The sequence below is a fragment of the Paroedura picta genome, chromosome 10 (assembly GCF_049243985.1).
Source record: "Paroedura picta isolate Pp20150507F chromosome 10, Ppicta_v3.0, whole genome shotgun sequence".
Classification (NCBI taxonomy): Eukaryota; Metazoa; Chordata; class Lepidosauria; order Squamata; family Gekkonidae; genus Paroedura; species Paroedura picta.
Window position 1 is genome coordinate 84,680,992 of NC_135378.1, and position 17,141 is coordinate 84,698,132.

The 17,141-nt window shown below is 47.5% G+C and overlaps 1 protein-coding gene across 3 annotated transcripts in view; it reads left to right on the plus strand.

Annotated features, from left to right (window-relative positions):
- Positions 1 to 17,141, plus strand: part of PTPRA (protein tyrosine phosphatase receptor type A) — a 125,384-nt gene that overhangs the window by 61,363 nt on the left and 46,880 nt on the right. The window lies entirely within an intron of this gene.

The following is a 17,141-nucleotide window of genomic DNA, read 5'->3' on the forward strand; positions in this document are numbered from 1 at the left end:
CTGGAAGTGATGTCATCGTGACATGACAACACTCTAGTATTGGAGCAAAAACTCTATGGTAAAAATGGCTTCTTCCATAAAGTTTTTGTTCAGATAGCAGAGCAACACAGTGAGGTTATTTCCAACGTGCGCTGTATATGATATCACAGCCAAGATAGCCTAGGTTTTCTCACTCTCTGTGAGCCCCCAACCTTATTTGATTGCCCACCTGGAGGGGGCAGGGGCTGCATGTAGAGATACATCATGCATTCTCATGTGTTTCCTGTTACCAAAGAAGTTTGGAGTTGCTTGTCTGGAATATCAGGCCAAGCCACCTACATAGTATAGTTCATAATCTGGGCAGTAGCCTAGGCTGTCCAAATTTTTAGAAGCCTGTGACAGGCATGATCTTGCATAAAGATTTCATGTAGGTAATAAAACCTCCCTTTTTCTTTTTCAAACATACTATGTTGCCAGGACTCTCAGAGTCTCCATTATCACAGCAGTCCTGGCCTCTTGCATTGCTTCCGTGCCTCTCTTACCTATCCAGTCAGTCCTGGCCAGACAATACCTGCAGGAGGGGAGGGTTTTCCCCTCCCTCCCCACATCTTTCTGCCCCGTGAAGAGTGTACAGGGTAACTCGGTCTCAGACTGGCTGCTTCCAGTCCCCTTCCCTGCTGATTGAAAGGCTGGCCTCTCTCTTCCTCTGTGCTTTCTGGCTGAACCAGAAAGCGTAAAGGGCAAAAATGCACAGGCAGCACAAATGTGTTTGAGCTGCACATCCTCTTGCTGCTCCCTGCAGGCAGGGCAGAGAGACAGGATGACCCTGGATCAGCTAGGTTGTGACAGTGATGGTGCCTCTCAGCAGACCCTGCCAGTTGTAGAGCAGGGGCAACTTTACAGAAATTTGTATCTGAGTTTGATGCGCATTGACTCTTTTGCTCCCTGAAGGCTTCCACCATTACCAGGCTGTTTATGCCACCAAAGAGTGGAGAGCATTCTCGTACTTTCTGTCCTTGCCTCTACTTTGTGCTGAGCTCCTGCTGTGAGAATAATTAAGACCTCTTTTTCTGCCACTTTTAAAAATTTCAACCCCACGGATCTTATTAGAAATCCCTTTTCCTGTGCTCTGTCTGCACCCCCTTCCATTCTGCTGCCCCTTCTGTCCAACATTCACTTTGCGTTTGGCTGAAAAGTATTGTATTTCTCCAATTTTGATAAAGCAAATATTAGCTTTCTCTTACATGTATATTAAAATCACATATTTGAGCTTCCAGGAAGCTAATCCACTTGGAGAGCAGTGATTACGTTATACTTTTGATCGGCATGTGTTCAGCAGAGAAATGTGCACATCTGATGTTGACCAGATAATCTTTAAATTTAAATGCATTTCGAAAAATTGAGATATGTAGGGCTGAATCCCACAGCTCCGTTCTGCTAACAGCAGCAACTACTGCTGGCACAAGAGGCCTTCCGTTGGTGCACGAGGTTCTTCCGCCAGCAGAAGACTCCTTGCATGGCCATTGGAGGAACATTGATAGCCCTAGATATAAACTCCAGAACAGGGAGAAGCATATTGGAGGTGCTGTTGCTCTAGATATGAAAGAGAACACGGCTTCAGATCCACTAGAAAGCATGAGGGGAAGAAACTCCCTGCATGAAAATCCCCATAGGTAATGGAGTTCTCACTAGAACACCATGGAGGGCTCATATTAGACTGGTCCTGTGGCAGCTGCATTGGTTCCCATTGGAGTTCCACGTTCGCTTCGAGGTTTTGGTTCTTACTAGGGTTGCGCACTCTGGTGCACTTTGGCCGCTTTTCGAGCACTGAAGCCCGAGGCAGCCAGCGCCGTAGGAGGGGAGGGGTGGCGCTGGCGGCAGTGTGCCAACTGGTGCCTGGAAGCAGGTGCAGAGCTCTGCACCTGCTGCTGCCCCTCCCTAGTGCATAACCCTAGTTCTTACCTTCAAGGCCATACACAGTGTCAGTAAGGGACCACCGATTTGAGTAAGTCCCCCAGAGGGCACTCCACTCCGCAACATCAAATTGCCTGGAAATCCCCGGCTCAAAAGAGATCAGTCCGGTCTCGGCCAGGGCTGTTTCAACCCTGGCTTCTGCCCGGTGGAACAAGTTCCCTGAGAACATCAGGGCCCCACCAGAACTAACTGAGTTCCATTGGGCCTGCAAGACGGAGCTCTTCCTCCAGGCTTATGGTTGAGGTCAGTTCGGATGCATAAATGTACCAAATATACCTGCTGCAACCCCACAAGTCACTGCCTGCCCCCAAACCTGAAAATCTAATTGGGGAGATCACCAATTGTTTGGCAGATTGTCAACTCATTTTAATTTTTTAAATGTTTTTCATGGCTATAGTACTTTTTAACAGTGCTGTAAACCACCCTGAGATGGCTGTGCTGATAGGGGCAGTCTAGAAATGTAAAAATAAATAAAGAAAAATAAAAATGGGCATACCAGGCCCGGAGGGTTACATAAAAGTCTGGAGTTTACTATTACCCACCCGGATCAAAACCAGCCAGCTGATCACAAGAAGGAGAAGAAAATAAGGGATGTGACAACGCTTGACAATTTTACTGAAGCCCGGGGGGGGGGTAGTCTTTTGCCGAGGGACATCGCCGCTGCCAGAGCCCCTGCTCCACTTGCTTTCCTGCCGGCACCCCTGACTTCCCGCCGTACACTGGGGGGCGCTGCCAGCAGCAGCTGCGCAGTGCCACGCCGAGGGGGAGCCCCAGCCATGGCGGCCGCTGGAGAGCACCAAAGGTGAGCCAGCAGCAGAGTGGCAGGGCAGCCCCTCGAGGCAGAAGCTGGGGAGGAGGACGAGGAGGAGCCACGGACCGATACCGACTGATCCGGGGGTTGGGGACCACTGCCCTAGAAGGTAAAAAAGCTTCTTTCAGAAAGCAACATGGGTTTCAGAAGCAGCTGAATGCTTTAGCAACTGTTTTGCAACAAAATTCTCCCTGGCAACAGGATGTTTAGAACAATAAAGAAAGACAAGCAGTTAACAAGCAAAACTGTGAATCCAGTGGCACCTTTAAGTCCAGCAAAGTTTGATTCAAGGTATGAGCTTTCGTGTGCAGTTAACGTGGGCAGCACATTTGGTCACGTGTCCTCGGATGGTGCCAGTGGATTAAAGGTTAAGAATGGCTAGTCTAAACTGAAATGAAAGAGAGACTCCCTGGAGAAAATCATAATTTGGTCCATGCACTCCTGAAGATTTAGTATCTGGTATAATGCTGCTGTGCAAACTTGTATTGCCAGCAAAAACAAAACACAAAAACAGAAATTTACTGTATGACGGAGCTTATGTAGGTTTCCTTTTTTTTAAAAAAAGAGACTTCTGCATATCTTAGGAGCAGCTGACTGCTTAGAAGCCTGGGAGGGTTTACTCTGGTGCTGAGTGAAATGAGATCAGAATTTGCCCCCAGTGAGTCTTCAGAATTCGTGTTCATTCATAATGGCTGCCGTACACGCTTGCGTTCACCGTGGGAGAGCTGACCGGCAGGTCTTTTCCACTGGTGTCCTACGCTGTCCTGTCTCGTCCTTCTGCATTGATGTCAGTTAACAATAAAAGAAAGATAAAAGCTTTCCAGTTACTTGGTTTGGGGAGGAGGTGGGGCTGTCCCACACATTGAAGCCTTATTAAATGCCATTCTAATTCTGTGGTCACTTACAGTCTGAAGACTTTGTCAAATGGTTAAAGGACATTGCCCTGACATAGTAAAGCAATGCAAATGTCAGAAGCTGTGCCTTTTGCTGATGTGGCTTTTGAAAAGCAAAACTCAAAACCTTTCATTTCTTTGTTTCCCCTTTTAGTGCCTTTGAGTTACTTTGGTAAAGGAAATCTGGGTTAAGTGGCCGAATTGCTGGTACCAAAATTCATTTTTGTTCAGGCAGTAGAGTTGTGTCTCACACCTGCCTAAAAGGAAGGGAGCAGTAAACTCTGGCTTTAGCAAGCCAGTGAAGACAAAAGGTGCGTATCTTTTGGGTTGGGGGTGTTACTTTTCAGCCCGGTTGAGGGGCTATCGACTTGACTGCTAAAAGTAGTTCACAGAGTGAATTAGATTAGAAAGGGGAAAACCCAGTTTGCTTGTTGGACTGGATGGGGCCATTGACCTGATTGGATAGGCCAGGGGTAGTCAAACTGCGGCCCTCCAGATGTCCATGGACTACAATTCTCAGGGCTCCTGGGAATTGTAGTCCATGGACATCTGGAGGGCCGCAGTTTGACTACCCCTGGGATAGGCCTTCTCTTATGTCTCTGCCATCGGTTAAACATAGAGGTTTCTCTGGAAAAGAGTTGTCTATTCTCCCTATCTCTTTATGCTGTTGAATCCTGATTCTGTGTGAGCGCTGGTACATTTTCAACCTTAATTCGTTCCTAATGCATGAAAAATTATTTCCTGTTTCCAGAACTCTCCCCCCCCCCCCCAGTTTGTCGAAGAAAATCCTGAATGCATGCTAGTCTGGGTTGGAGGTCTCAGCTGGATTCCAGGGGATCAGCCGAAGCTGTTTTAGAAGGCTGAGAAGTTCTTACACATGTATGACTCCCCCTCCCCCCAATTCATTATGAAAACAGAAAATAGTGTTGATCACCTGACACATCAAAATCGCCCCCCACTCCAACTCTGTTTTGCTTATATCCTGTGTGTTTCGCACTTGTGTTAAGTGCTGTCAGGTTGACTCTAGGTATCAACAACCTCCCAAACGCTTTCTCATTGTTCAGCTTTCCTGCTTGTGCATAATGATGGTGAAGACTGTAGCATTTATTATCTTGGTCTTGGTCTCTAGCAGCACATCTGTGCCCTTAAGAACCTCTCCTTAGCTCCTTCATGGCTTGTTTGGAGCTTACGTTGATTAACTACTGCATAAATGAGGAATGACTTAGTTTCCTAGGACACAAACGCTTCCAGATGTTTTTCCTGGTGTGTTGTGGGGAGGTACCAGTTTGGGAAATAAGGTCATTTATCTCTCCCAAGATTGCCTGCCAAGCAAACATCGGATGAAGCTGTTCCACCAGGGAGGCCTGGCCAAAGAGTCTTTTCCAAGGCAGTATTCCGTCTGACGTTCTCTGATTAATAACGTGAATTTATCCTTGTCTGGATGGAGATCCATACCTCACATGGCTGCTTGTTTAGATTCTGGTGGAGGTAGCGGGGATGGGATGTTGATGGATTCGCTTTGCAGCTATTTCAGCCTGGCTCCTCAGGGAAACGAAGCCATGATGGATTGATTGGCTTCTAGAACCACAGCATGCTCTCAGATCATTCATCCTACAGCATATTTTGGGCCGTAGAGTCTTGGGATGTGAAAGGGATCTGTAGTGCTGCTTGATGAGAAGGACATGGGGGTACGAAAGGGCCTGTGAGCTCACTACTGGAGCACATGTCTGTAGCACACTAAGGCCGGCTTTCTCAAGCAGGGTTTCATGAAACCCGGGGGTTTCTTGACAGCCCTGGAAGGGTTTCCCGAATGGCTGGAAGTTCATTATTTTTTTAATATATATATTTTAACATTTATCGAGTCAGACACCCATATGTGGTCATGTCTACACACACCCCTCCCAAAATGATGGGACTGGAGGGGGTTGGAAGGGGAAGGTACACAGCTCTGCTTCCCAACCATATTCTGTCCACTTCTGGGGTTTCTCGAAGCCTGAAGAATGTTTCGGGGGTTTCTCAGTGATCAAAATTGTTCATTGTGAATTGTTACCACCATTGTAATATTGTAGAGTTTAGAGGTATTTTATGGGGAGGTTTTTATACTATTGATATTGTTGTTTTATTGTTATGGATCAGATCTGTATTTTACTTGCTTGTAAACCGCTGCAAGCCAGATCGCTGAGAGCGGCGGTCATAGAAGTCCAATAATAAACAAATTAAATAAATTAAATGTTCAGAAAGTCTGCACCAAGGCATTCAATACTTAGTTTCAGAAACAAGCCAAGTCGTTTTCAAGCCAAGAGATGTTTGGAGGTAGCTTGCCGTTGCCTGACACAGCATCGTGATCTAGGCCTTCATTGGTCGTCTCCCATCCAAACATTGACAAGGACTGACCCTTTTTTAGCTTCCAAATTCATAGAATCATAGAATCATAGAGTTGGAAGGGGCCATAGAGGCCATCTAGTCCAACCCCCTGCTCAACGCAGGATTAGCCTTAAGCATCCTAAAGCATGCAAGAAAAGTGTGTATCCTCTGCTTGAAGACTGCTAGTGAGATTGGTCAGCCTAGCCCCAGGCTATCCAGATCAGGGCTTGGACAACACAAACCTGGCTAATGTTGCCCTCTAATTCCATCCTTGTACTGAATCCCCTGTAGTGCAAAATTTTGGCACATCCAGCATTATGCCAAAATCAGTCTCCACTGGGAAACAGAAGTAGCAGCAGGAGCAATCACTGGCTGAAACCAAAGATCTCTCCAAGGGGCCCCCAGTACAAGAAGATGTGAGCCAGCATTTCAAAATAAAATCAAGTTAAAATTAAATGAAAATTCTCACTTGGAGTACTGTGTTCAGTTTTAGGCACCCCAGTTGAAGACGGATATAGACAAACTGGAGCGTGTCCAAAGGAGGGCGACAAAGATGGTGAGGGGTTTGCAGGCCAGGACGTATGAAGAAAGGTTGGGGGTGCTTGGTCTGATTAGCCAGGAGAGGGGACAATTGAGAGGGGATCTGATAACCGTCTTCAAGTATTTAAAAGGCTGCCATATAGAGGATGGAGCAGAGTTGTTCTCTCTTGCCCGAGAGGGACGGACCAGAACCAATGGGATGAAATTAATTCAAAAGAAATTCGGTCTAAACATCTGTAAGGAGTTCATGACAGAGTGGTTTCTCAATGGAACAGGCTTCCTCGGGAGGTGGTGGGTTCTCCATCTTTGGAGATTTTTAAACAGAGGCTGGAGAGCCATCTGACAGAGAGGCTGATTCTGTGGTTCAAGGGGTGGCAGTGGATGAGCGACAGGATTGTGAGTGTCCTGCATAGGGCAGGGGGTTGGACTAGATGACCCAGTCTAGATGACTAGATGATTCTATATCTGCTTACACCAGGGATCCCCAACTAGGTTGAAAAAGGCTGGCTTAAGCTTTCCTTCATGGAGGGCATCGCTCTTCTGGTGGTAACCACTACCAACCATGAAGTTGTAGAGCCATTCTACAAGTTAATGCCACATTGATGGTGTTTCTGCCTAGTGATTTTAAAGGGTATATCTCTCGGGAGCTGTGTCTCAGTGGTAGAGCATCTCCTTGGCACATCAAGGAGTCCAGGTTTGATCTACGGCATATCCAGTTAAAAGGACCAGGTGGAAAGTGATGGGAAAGACCTCCACTTGAGACCCTGGAGAGTCACGGCCAGTCTGCGTAGACCAGGGGTAGTCAAACTGCGGCCCTCCAGATGTCCATGGACTACAATTCCCAGGAGCCCCTGCCAGCGAATGTTGGCAGGGGCTCCTGGGAATTGTAGTCCATGGACATCTGGAGGGCCGCAGTTTGACTACCCCTGGCGTAGACCGTACTGACTGTGGTGCTCCAGCTCCAGTGGTCTCATTCTGTATTAGGTAGCTTCATGTGTCCTCTCATGTTCCGGTTGCCCTGTGTGTTGGGAAACCTAGTTGGATGAAGCCTGACATCAAAACTCCCCTGCTTAGGAAGCATCCTCTTTTCACGGTTGAACTGGTGGGCTTCAAAGAAGGTAATGAGGGATAAGAAGAGTTAAAGCCCATGGCTAATAGCTCCTTCTCAAACTGGGTCATCTGACGCCCCACTCTCCTCCTACAGACTATAAAGTGCTCTGGTATAAAAGGGGCCATTCATGACTCTCTTGTGATGGCCAAACTCGCCACGGGCACGTTGGGAAGAATAAAGGCTCCCCTGACTCACCCCCCCTTGGTCCCAGCCTGGGACTGAACGGGGAAGGGGGGGGGGGGCTGTAGGACTAAACCATGTGAGGCTTCACTTCACTTTGGCAACTTGTAGGGTGCAGACAGAGCAACCTGTGCTGGATTGTGTGATCTTGATTTACCCAGTGACCTCCTACTGGCCTCACGTCAAGTTGGCCAATGGCACCAATAACAAGAAGTGGTTTTCCAGTTTCATCCTAGTCCTCATTCCCTCTGCCTGCAGTTGGCCATTTCTGGCTCTGTTTTGTCCGATCTGCATTGGGGAGGGGAGCAAAATTCCTCAGCTATTTTGCCGGCTGACGCTTTGTGGAAGGAAGCTTTTATCTGTCATGTACTGTACAAGGCAGTTCCCAGTCCAGCGGTCTAGCAAGGCATTGATATGGCTTTAGGAGTTTGGGTGTATTCCGTAGGTCTAGTGAAGCTTCCCCTCACCCTCTCTGCAATTCTGGCTTCCCTTCTACCAATCTTTCTTCTGGAGGTTTCAGATTTCACTTCTGAGGTGTACTCTAGACCTTTGAAAGTTTGGCATTTGTGAAAAGTTGAGGTCTGGTTTTAGCAGGAAGGTGCTTAACTTTCAGGTCTGGGAGTGTTTTCTTCCCCGCCTGTAATAGGGACTCTCTCAACTTGACAGCTGAAAGGATTTCACAGGATTAAAGGACATTGGGAAAAGAGGAAGACTCAACATAAGATGGATGAAGTACATCCAGGAAGCCTCAGTTTGCAAGACCGGTGCAACAGGAGCCTTGGAAGGGTCTCTGGTTTGGATGCAGAGGGACCCAGGTTCAATCCCCAGCGTATCCATTTAAAAGGACCAGACAGTCTGTGAAGTGAAACAGCTCTGCCTGAGACCCTGCCGTCTGAGCTGAAAGTACAGACCTTGATGGACTCATGTATGTTCAAGACAGGACATTTTGGAGGGCATTGATTCATAAGGCCACTATAAGTCATAGGTATGCGTGCACACATACACGTGCATGCACCGTGTGATCAGGGAGAAAAACCAGGTTTGTTTCTATGTTGTTCCTTTTTTAAGGTGAATCCACTATCGTTTCCCCAACTGTGGTTATTCACATGTCACCAGTAAAGCAGGGCTTGGAGGCGATACAGTTCTCTCCAGTTGCTTGTCCCCTGCATTCAATCCTTAGGGGTTTGCAATAGGGTTGCCAACCTCCAGGTGGAGCTTGGCAATTTCCTGGGATTACAACAGAGATCAATTCCCCTGGGGTAAAGGGCTAAGTTGGAGGGTGCCAACCTACTCTGCTGAAGTCCTTCCCCTCCCCAAACCTCACCCTCCCTAGTCTGTACCCCCAAATCTCCAGGAATTCTTCAGCCTGTGGTTGACAACCAAAGTCATACGAGGAAAGGTTGAGGGAGCTTGGTCTGTTTAGCTGGAGGGAAGACAACTTAAGAGGTGATGCAGTAACCTTTATTTAAAAGGCTGCCATGCAGAGGATGGAGCGGAGTTGTTCCCTCTTGCCCCGGAGGGACGGACCAGAACGAATGGGATGAAATTAATTCAAAAGAACTTTCGGCTAAACATCTGGAACAAGTTCCTGACAGTTAGAGTGGTTTCTCAGTGGAACAGGCTTCCTCGGGAGGTGGTGGGTTCTCCTTCTTTGGAAGTTTTTAAGCAGAGGCTGGAGAGCTTTCTGACGAAGAGGCTGATTCTGTGAACTTAGGCAGTTTGAGAGTGGGTGGTCAGGGTGGGTTGTGTCAGAGCTTGGCTCTTGTGGCCTTTTCTTGCATGCCCAGAGAAGTACCGATTACCACTTTGAGGTCGGAAGGCGAATTTCCTCCAGGCCAAACTGGCCATGGATTCTTGCTTTCATGGGGGTGGGGGGAGGGCACATCATCTGGGCATGCAATTAGAGTCTCTGTGGGTGGGCAGGTAGTTGTGAGTTTCCTGCATTGTGCAGGGGGGTTGGACTAGATGACCCTGGAGGTCCCTTCCAACGCCATCATTCTAGGATTCTACAGAGATGATCTTCCCCCTCCAGTCCCTGGCTTTTCAAGGAGCTGGGACAGGATGGAGTCAATTTGCTTTGCCTCTGCTGGTGCAAGAATAAATACAAGGCCAGGGTTAAACAACAGGGTGGACTGTTCCTTGTGTCTGACAGGGCAAAGTAACAGCAGGAAGCTGTCTTTGCGGCTATGTTCACACCATTTAATGTTTTAATAAGAGGCTGCTCTAACAGTAACACTGAGGGCACTTTTTGTGTAGCAACAGGACTGAAATAGGAAATCCTGCCTAATGGACCAGAGTCAATATAATAAAAGTCTATGTATAACTTCAATTTATATGGCTTGCTTGAGGAGTCTCATATATTCGTAATAAAACCCAAGACTGTTTGCTTGGAGAATCCTTGGTTTTAATAGCAAAGAAATTGCAGACGATTTGATCAACCGTTCTTCCTCCGCACCATTATTCTTCACCACGGTCAAAAACCTTTGCATGAAACAATTTTCACAGCGTCTGCAGATCTGCAGTCTTCCCCCCCCCCAAAAAAAAAACCAGAGTTCCAAATGCTCCACCTCTCCTGTTGCACACGCACAAAGTCTCTACAAACTGGACCATGTCCAGAGGAGGGCAACAAAGACCAAGACTTATGAGAAAAGGTTTGGGAAGCTTGGTCTGTTTAGCCTAGAGAGGAGACGACTGAGAGGGGATCTGAGAACCATCCTCAAGTATTTAAATGGGTGCCATATAGAGGATGGAGCAGAATTGTTCTCTCTTGCCCCGGAGGGACAGAACAGAACGAATGGGATGAAATTAATTCAAAAGAAATTCCGTCTCAACATCCGGAAGAAGTTCCTGACAGTCAGAGTGGTTCCTCAGTGGAACAGGCTTCCTCAGGAGGTGGTGGGTTCTCCAACTTTGGAGATGTTTAAGCAGAGGCTGGAGAGCCATCTGGCGGAGAAGCTGATTCTGGGAAGACTAAAGGGGGTGGCAGGTGACAGTGGAGGAGTGATGGGGTTGTGAGTGTCCTGCATAGTGCAGGGGGTAGGACTAGATGACCCAGGAGGTCCCTTCCAACTTTGTGATTCTAGGATTCTAAGTAGCCATCCCTTTCCCTCCAAATTGTATGACTGAACATGCCACAGTGCTGGGATTATGTAACTGGTGAACTCCAGGGTTTTCAGCAGCCCCTCTGCTTGGCTGTCTCCCTTCTCCTCACTTCCCATTTCTTTCTTTGTGTGCGTGTAGAAAACGAAAATCCAGCGGCAGGCATTTTCTGTGCAGTATTATGCTGTGAGCCGCTCAAAGCCGGAAACCCAAGCTGCATACACCGAGATGGGGGTATTGGTTAAAAGAGGAAATGCTGTGGCTCTGGATTATGGGGTCTGTTTCCAACATGGTTGTCATCCATTTATCTTCTTCAACTCCAAACTTAAAAAAAAAAAAACTAGATGGAAAGTATTCACGTCCAGTTTACCAGGATCGGTCACTGTAAAGGCCTGCCTGTAGTCTCAATAACCGAAACTCAGAGTGTAATCTCCGTAGTCCGTCTTAAGCCGTCCATTGTTAGAAAGGTCATGCGAAAGATGTGAATAAATAAAAGTGTCACAAGTTTTAGAGGGTGGTGTAGTGCAGGGGTAGTCAGCCTGTGGTCCTCCAGTTGTTCATGGACTACAATTCCCATGAGCCCCTGCCAGCGTTCGCTGGCTGGGGCTCATGGGAATTGTAGTCCATGAACAGCTGGAGGACCACAGGCTGACTACCCCTGGTGTAGTGGTTAGGAGTGGCGGATTCTAATTTGGCAAGCCAGGTTTGATTCCCCGCTCTTCCACGTGCAGCCAGCTGGGTGACCTTGGGCTCCTCACAGCCCTGATAGTGCTGTTCTCACAGAGCAGTAACCTGAGAACTGTCTTGCCCTCACCTCCCTCAGGGTGTCTGTTGTAGGGTGAGGGATGGAAGGCGATTGTTAGCTGCTTTGGGACTTTGGGGTTTATTATTGGTTGCTATTAATGCAGTTAATTAATGCATGCTATGTGTTTTGAATGTACGTCTCTACTTTCTGTACGCAGTATTTTGTATACTTCCTATTACCGCATGTCTTGTTTATAGTGCTGAAAGCAAGCAAGAGCTGTATCCCGGTATGACAAATGGGCTGCAGCCAATCCGAGATGCCGTTTCCTTAGTTAGTGATGATTGCTATGTATGCCAGCTGGTGTTAATTGCAGGTCCCCTGCCTGTCTAACACTGTTTGCATAAATCTCAGTTGCTTTACCCTTTCGATACTAGCAGGGATTCCTTCTAGCGCAGTCTTTCCGGGACTGACAAGCTGAACGCTAGTCTGTAGAAACTTTGGGCTAACTGGTTCAGTCCAACAAAAGTTTTCGGTTCATAGAATCATAGAGTTGGAAGGGGCCATACAGGCCATCTAGTCCAACCCCCTGCTCAACGCAGGATCAGCCCTAAGCATCCTAAAGCATCCAAGAAAAGTGTGTATCCAACCTTTGCTTGAAGACTGCCAGTGAGGGGGAGCTCACCACCTCCTTAGGGAGCCTATTCCACTGCTGAACTGCTCTGACTGTGAAATTTTTTTTCCTGAGATCTAGCCTTCGGATGGACCGTCATGTTGGTTTGAAGCAATAGAACAAAGTTTGAGTCCAGGGTCACCTTTAAGACCAACAAGCCTAATTCTATTATTGTTGTTGTTGTTGTTGTTGTTGTTATTGTTATTATTCAATTTAGTGCCCGCCACTCCCGAACCAGCTCGTGGTGGGTTCTTCTGCAGAAATGTTTTTTTGTTTATTTGATTTTTGTACCGCCATTCCATATGGCTCTTGGCAGTTTACATATAACATCACGGGGGGGAGGGGGGGATACATGGAACGGCCTATCGTATAACATAATCAAATGCAACAACAAATAATCTACCAGTGGTTCTAAATAACACAATTTCAGTGCTCTTAAAAAACCATGTTAACAGGGAAGCTCCTACCCAGAATTAAATTTCGTTAGTCTTAAAGGTCCCACTGGTCTCTAAATTTGTTAAGATGCTACTGGTCTGGGACTTACCTGTTCTACTAACTAAAGACTAACACGACTGGCCCCTGAAACTATTGTGCTTCCCGGGTAATCTTTATTGCAAGACACTGGCTTCATTTTCGCTCCATCAGACTTTATTGCCGACACGGCTATTATAGTTACACTTGGCTTTAGCGGAATATTCCTTGGGGATTTGGCAAATTTCCCGCTGGATTGTTTTTCTTTTCTTTTTTTTTTAAGGCACCCTGTTGAAAGCAGTGCCGGGCATTTTAACCTTTTTTAATCATATGATGTCGTTTCCCTTCCTCGGACGTTCAATAGGCAGCTTTGTCCAGACCTGCCTTGTTTTCGGCTTCTGTGCATTTCTCTCCTCGTCTCGCTCCCTCCCTCCTGACTGCTGCTGTGAGTAGTTCTTTCAGTGGTGGAAGAATAAAGGTGGCGGGAATTACACGGTCCCCCGCTTTGTCCTCTTGGGAACAGTCGAATCCTTCCTGCCAAGTCTGCCACAGCTGCCCTTCGCCCAGCCAGGGGACAGGCCTGAGGAACTAATTGTGACTCAGCAGAGTCCTCTGGGTTCCCGTCTCATGACCTCTGCAGAGAGAGGATTGCTTCTCGGTTGGGTCTGCAAAAGCGGGCTGGTTCTAAAGTAGCATGTTTAGAGGTGGGAAGCCCAGATTTCGAAACCCCATTCTGTCATGGTACTCAGTTTCTGTCCCTTGGTCTCACTCTCTGCCACCGTCCAGGGTGCTGTAATAGTTTGCATTTCTGGCAGGGATCTGGGTTCGAATCCCCACCCTGCCATGGAAGCTTGCTGGCTGACCTTGGGCTAGTCACATACTCTGGGTCTAACCTTCCTCACAGGAGCAGAGTTTGAGTCCAGTGGCACCTTGAACACCAACAAAATAGTTCAGCAATGGAATAGGCTGCCTAAGGAGGTGGTGAGCTCCCCCTCACTGGGAGTCTTCAAGCAAAGGTTGGATACACACTATTCTTGGATGCTTTAGGATGCTTTGGGCTGATCCTGCGTTGAGCAGGGGGTTGGACTAGATGGCCTGTATGGCCCCTTCCAACTCTATGATTCTATGAAAATTTAATTCTGGGTATGAGCTTTTGTGTGCATGCATGATTCTTCAGACACTTATAATTTTTCATACAGTGGTATTTTGGTTTCGTTTCTGATTGGTGTCTCTTGCAACAGTGATGCAAAAATATCGCAAAAATAATGTTTAAAATCTGCGTACGTTTAAAAGGAAAGGGGAAAAATGAAGATTCTTGGGTTTGGCTTGTGCAGGGGAGAAGTGAAATTTTAATGGGAAGTTTGGAGTTGAAATAGTAGAGCCTTGCATTTGAGTAGTATCCTTAATCCCTAGTGTGGGATCGCATGCAAATGTGGACCTTTAGTAGACTTCTGCTCGTGCTGCCCTGCAAATGGGTTGAAAGGGAACTTTCACAGTCAGCCTCTGAATCCCAGGGCCAGGAGGCAAAACATGGGCCACTGACCTGATCCAGCAGGGCTCTTCTGATGTTCTTATCTGGGGAAGGCCTCAGACTCTATGCCCTGCTGTAGAACCTCCAGAGGAACTGGTTGGCTACTGTGTGACACAGGATGCTGGACTGGATGGACCATTGGTCTGATCCCACAGGGCTTTTCTTATGTCCTTATAAGGGGAAGGACTTAGCCTTTGAACCGTGTTGTTTAATGTCCAAGGGATTTGGTTGGTGGCATCTGTTGGCCTTCCAGAGGAACTGGTTGGCCACTGCGTGAGACAGGATGCTGGACTGGGTGGACCATTGGTCTGATTCAGCAGATCTCTTCTGATGTAATTGTCTAGGCAAGGCTCTCTGCCTTGTTGTTGTCCCTCCAGAGGAACTGGTTGGTCACTGCGTGAGACAGGAGGCTGGACTAGGTGAACCACTGGTCTGATCCAACAGGGCTCTTCTGAGGGTCTTACGTCTTGTAACACCTCTGTGGCAAGTGATTCTTTCCACCTCGCCCCACCGCCTAACTCAGATTTGGGCCACAGGGCTTCTGGTCTCTTTATTGGCCTCCGTTGGTAAAGTTATGTTTCTCCATCATTGTCGGGGGAGGCAGCTTTGCAAAGTTGCTAAGATATTATCACTCCGTCCCTGCAAGATCTTAGACATTTATGCGTTAAAATCAAACTTACGTCCCTTATTGCTCCTTTTGGTGGCAACTTCCTTCAGTTTCAAGGTAGGATAATAAATTTTGCTCAATGCTTTTTATGCTCTATGTTGCTGCTATCCTTTTTGCCGTATCTTTAGGTAAGCTGCCCGGGCTATCAGTAGTGCCAAGAGAGGCACAAGCCAAGTTTCTGCACCTGTGGCAGAGCAGACACTGTTTTGCCAACATATGTTGACAGGTTTTGCTCCGGGCTGGAGAAGGGTGATCCATGGGTGGGGCGGATGCTGTAACAACTCACTCATCACAGGCAGATGGCTATCGGGGAAGGCTTGACATTTCAGCCATCTTCAGTCCTTTGCCAGCTGGTCTGAAGTAGCACAACAAAATCAGAGTCCAGTAGCACCTTTAAGACCGACAGAGTTTTATTCAAGGTGTGAGCTTTCGAGTGCAGGCATGAATGCCTGCACTCGAAAGCTCACACCTTGAATAAATCTCTGTCGGTCTTAAAGGTGCTACTGGACTCTGATTGTGTTGTGCCGTATAAGGGGTCCTTTTCTACTGCTACAGACAGGCAAACAAGGAGACCCATCTTGAACATGCTAGACCTAGTAACATTTCGAAAAGGGTCGTTGAGGTGGGGGTGGAAAGCAATTGACTTGACACCCCCCCACCCCCGTTTTCTGCCTAGAGGAAAACTTTTTAAAAGGACACAGTGAAGGTTTTGCTCATTTCAACCCTCCATAAAATCTGCATTTCTTCACACCCACAGTAAAAAGGAAAACTTCACAACCCGTTAAAAGGAGCTCGCCTGCAGCAAGCGAACCACCAAAATCAGTTAAACCAAACCCCTGCATAAACCTAGTTCCTGAAACAAGCAGAGATAGATGCTTGGGGAGGGGGGGGAGAGAATTCTACCATCAAACTCCTGCTTTTATCACCATCCACCTATGAAAGGCCTCTGGCAAGGATCTTAACTGCAAAGCGTTGACTTATGTCAGGGGTGGCCAAACTGCAGCTCTCCAGATGTCCATGGACTACAATTACCATGATCCTCTGCCTGCACAGTGCTATCAGGCTCATGGTAATTGTAGTCCATGGACATCTGGAGAGCCCCAGTTAGGCCACCCCTGACTTAGGTTGTGCTATCCACTCTGAGTTTCAGGGAGAAAAGCTGAGTATCAATAGAAGGAAATAAATAAAATTGGGAGTCCATGACCTTTTAACACCTATCCCTGGCCAGAGTTGTTTCATTTCTGCAGGGCTAACAAAGCTGAATGGTTTAGGTTGGAAGGTGCCCACATGTTTTAATGTTAATAATTTAGATTCGTAGAGTTGGAAGGGACCTCCAGGGTCATCTGGTCCAACCCCTTGCAGATTGCAGGAAATTTACCACTACCTGCCCGCCCACAATGACCCCAATTTCATGCCCAGATGATGCCCCCTCTTGGGAGAAAACAAACAAACGCAGAATCACTGTCCGATCTGGCCTGGAAGAAATTCACCTTCTCATCCCGAAGTGTCTATTGCCGTATCCCTGGACATTCAGGGGAAGGCCACAAGAGCCAAACGCCTACAGAATCCCTTCTGACTGTTTCTACGTGGTGGCTCTCTAGCTTCTGCTTAAAAACCTCCAAAGAATGAGAACCCACCACCTCCCGAGGAAGCCTGTTCTGTCAGGAACCTTTTTTTTACCTTAACGGTTGTGAGACCCTTCTGGAGAGCAGCAACTAAAACAAATCCACTAGCCCAGGGGTAGTCAAACTGCGGCCCTCCAGATGTCCATGGACTACAATTCCCAGGAGCCCCTGCCAGCAAATGCTGGCAGGGGCTCCTGGGAATTGTAGTCCATGGACATCTGGAGGGCCGCAGTTTGACTACCCCTGCAATAGCCTAAGAAATAACCCGTCCGGAAATCCTGGAAGAGATCCCCAACACTTGCACAGACTCCTTTGCTTAAAAAAAAAAAAAAATTCCAAAGCACCGGAAAGTATCGCGATGACTCACCCTGTCTGTTTAACTACCCAAAAAGTGGGTCAGGAGAGTTTTGGGAGGACCCTTGGCAGCACATCAAAGGCCAGCTCTAAGCCACAGAGACCCGAGTGGGGATTTGGCAAGAGT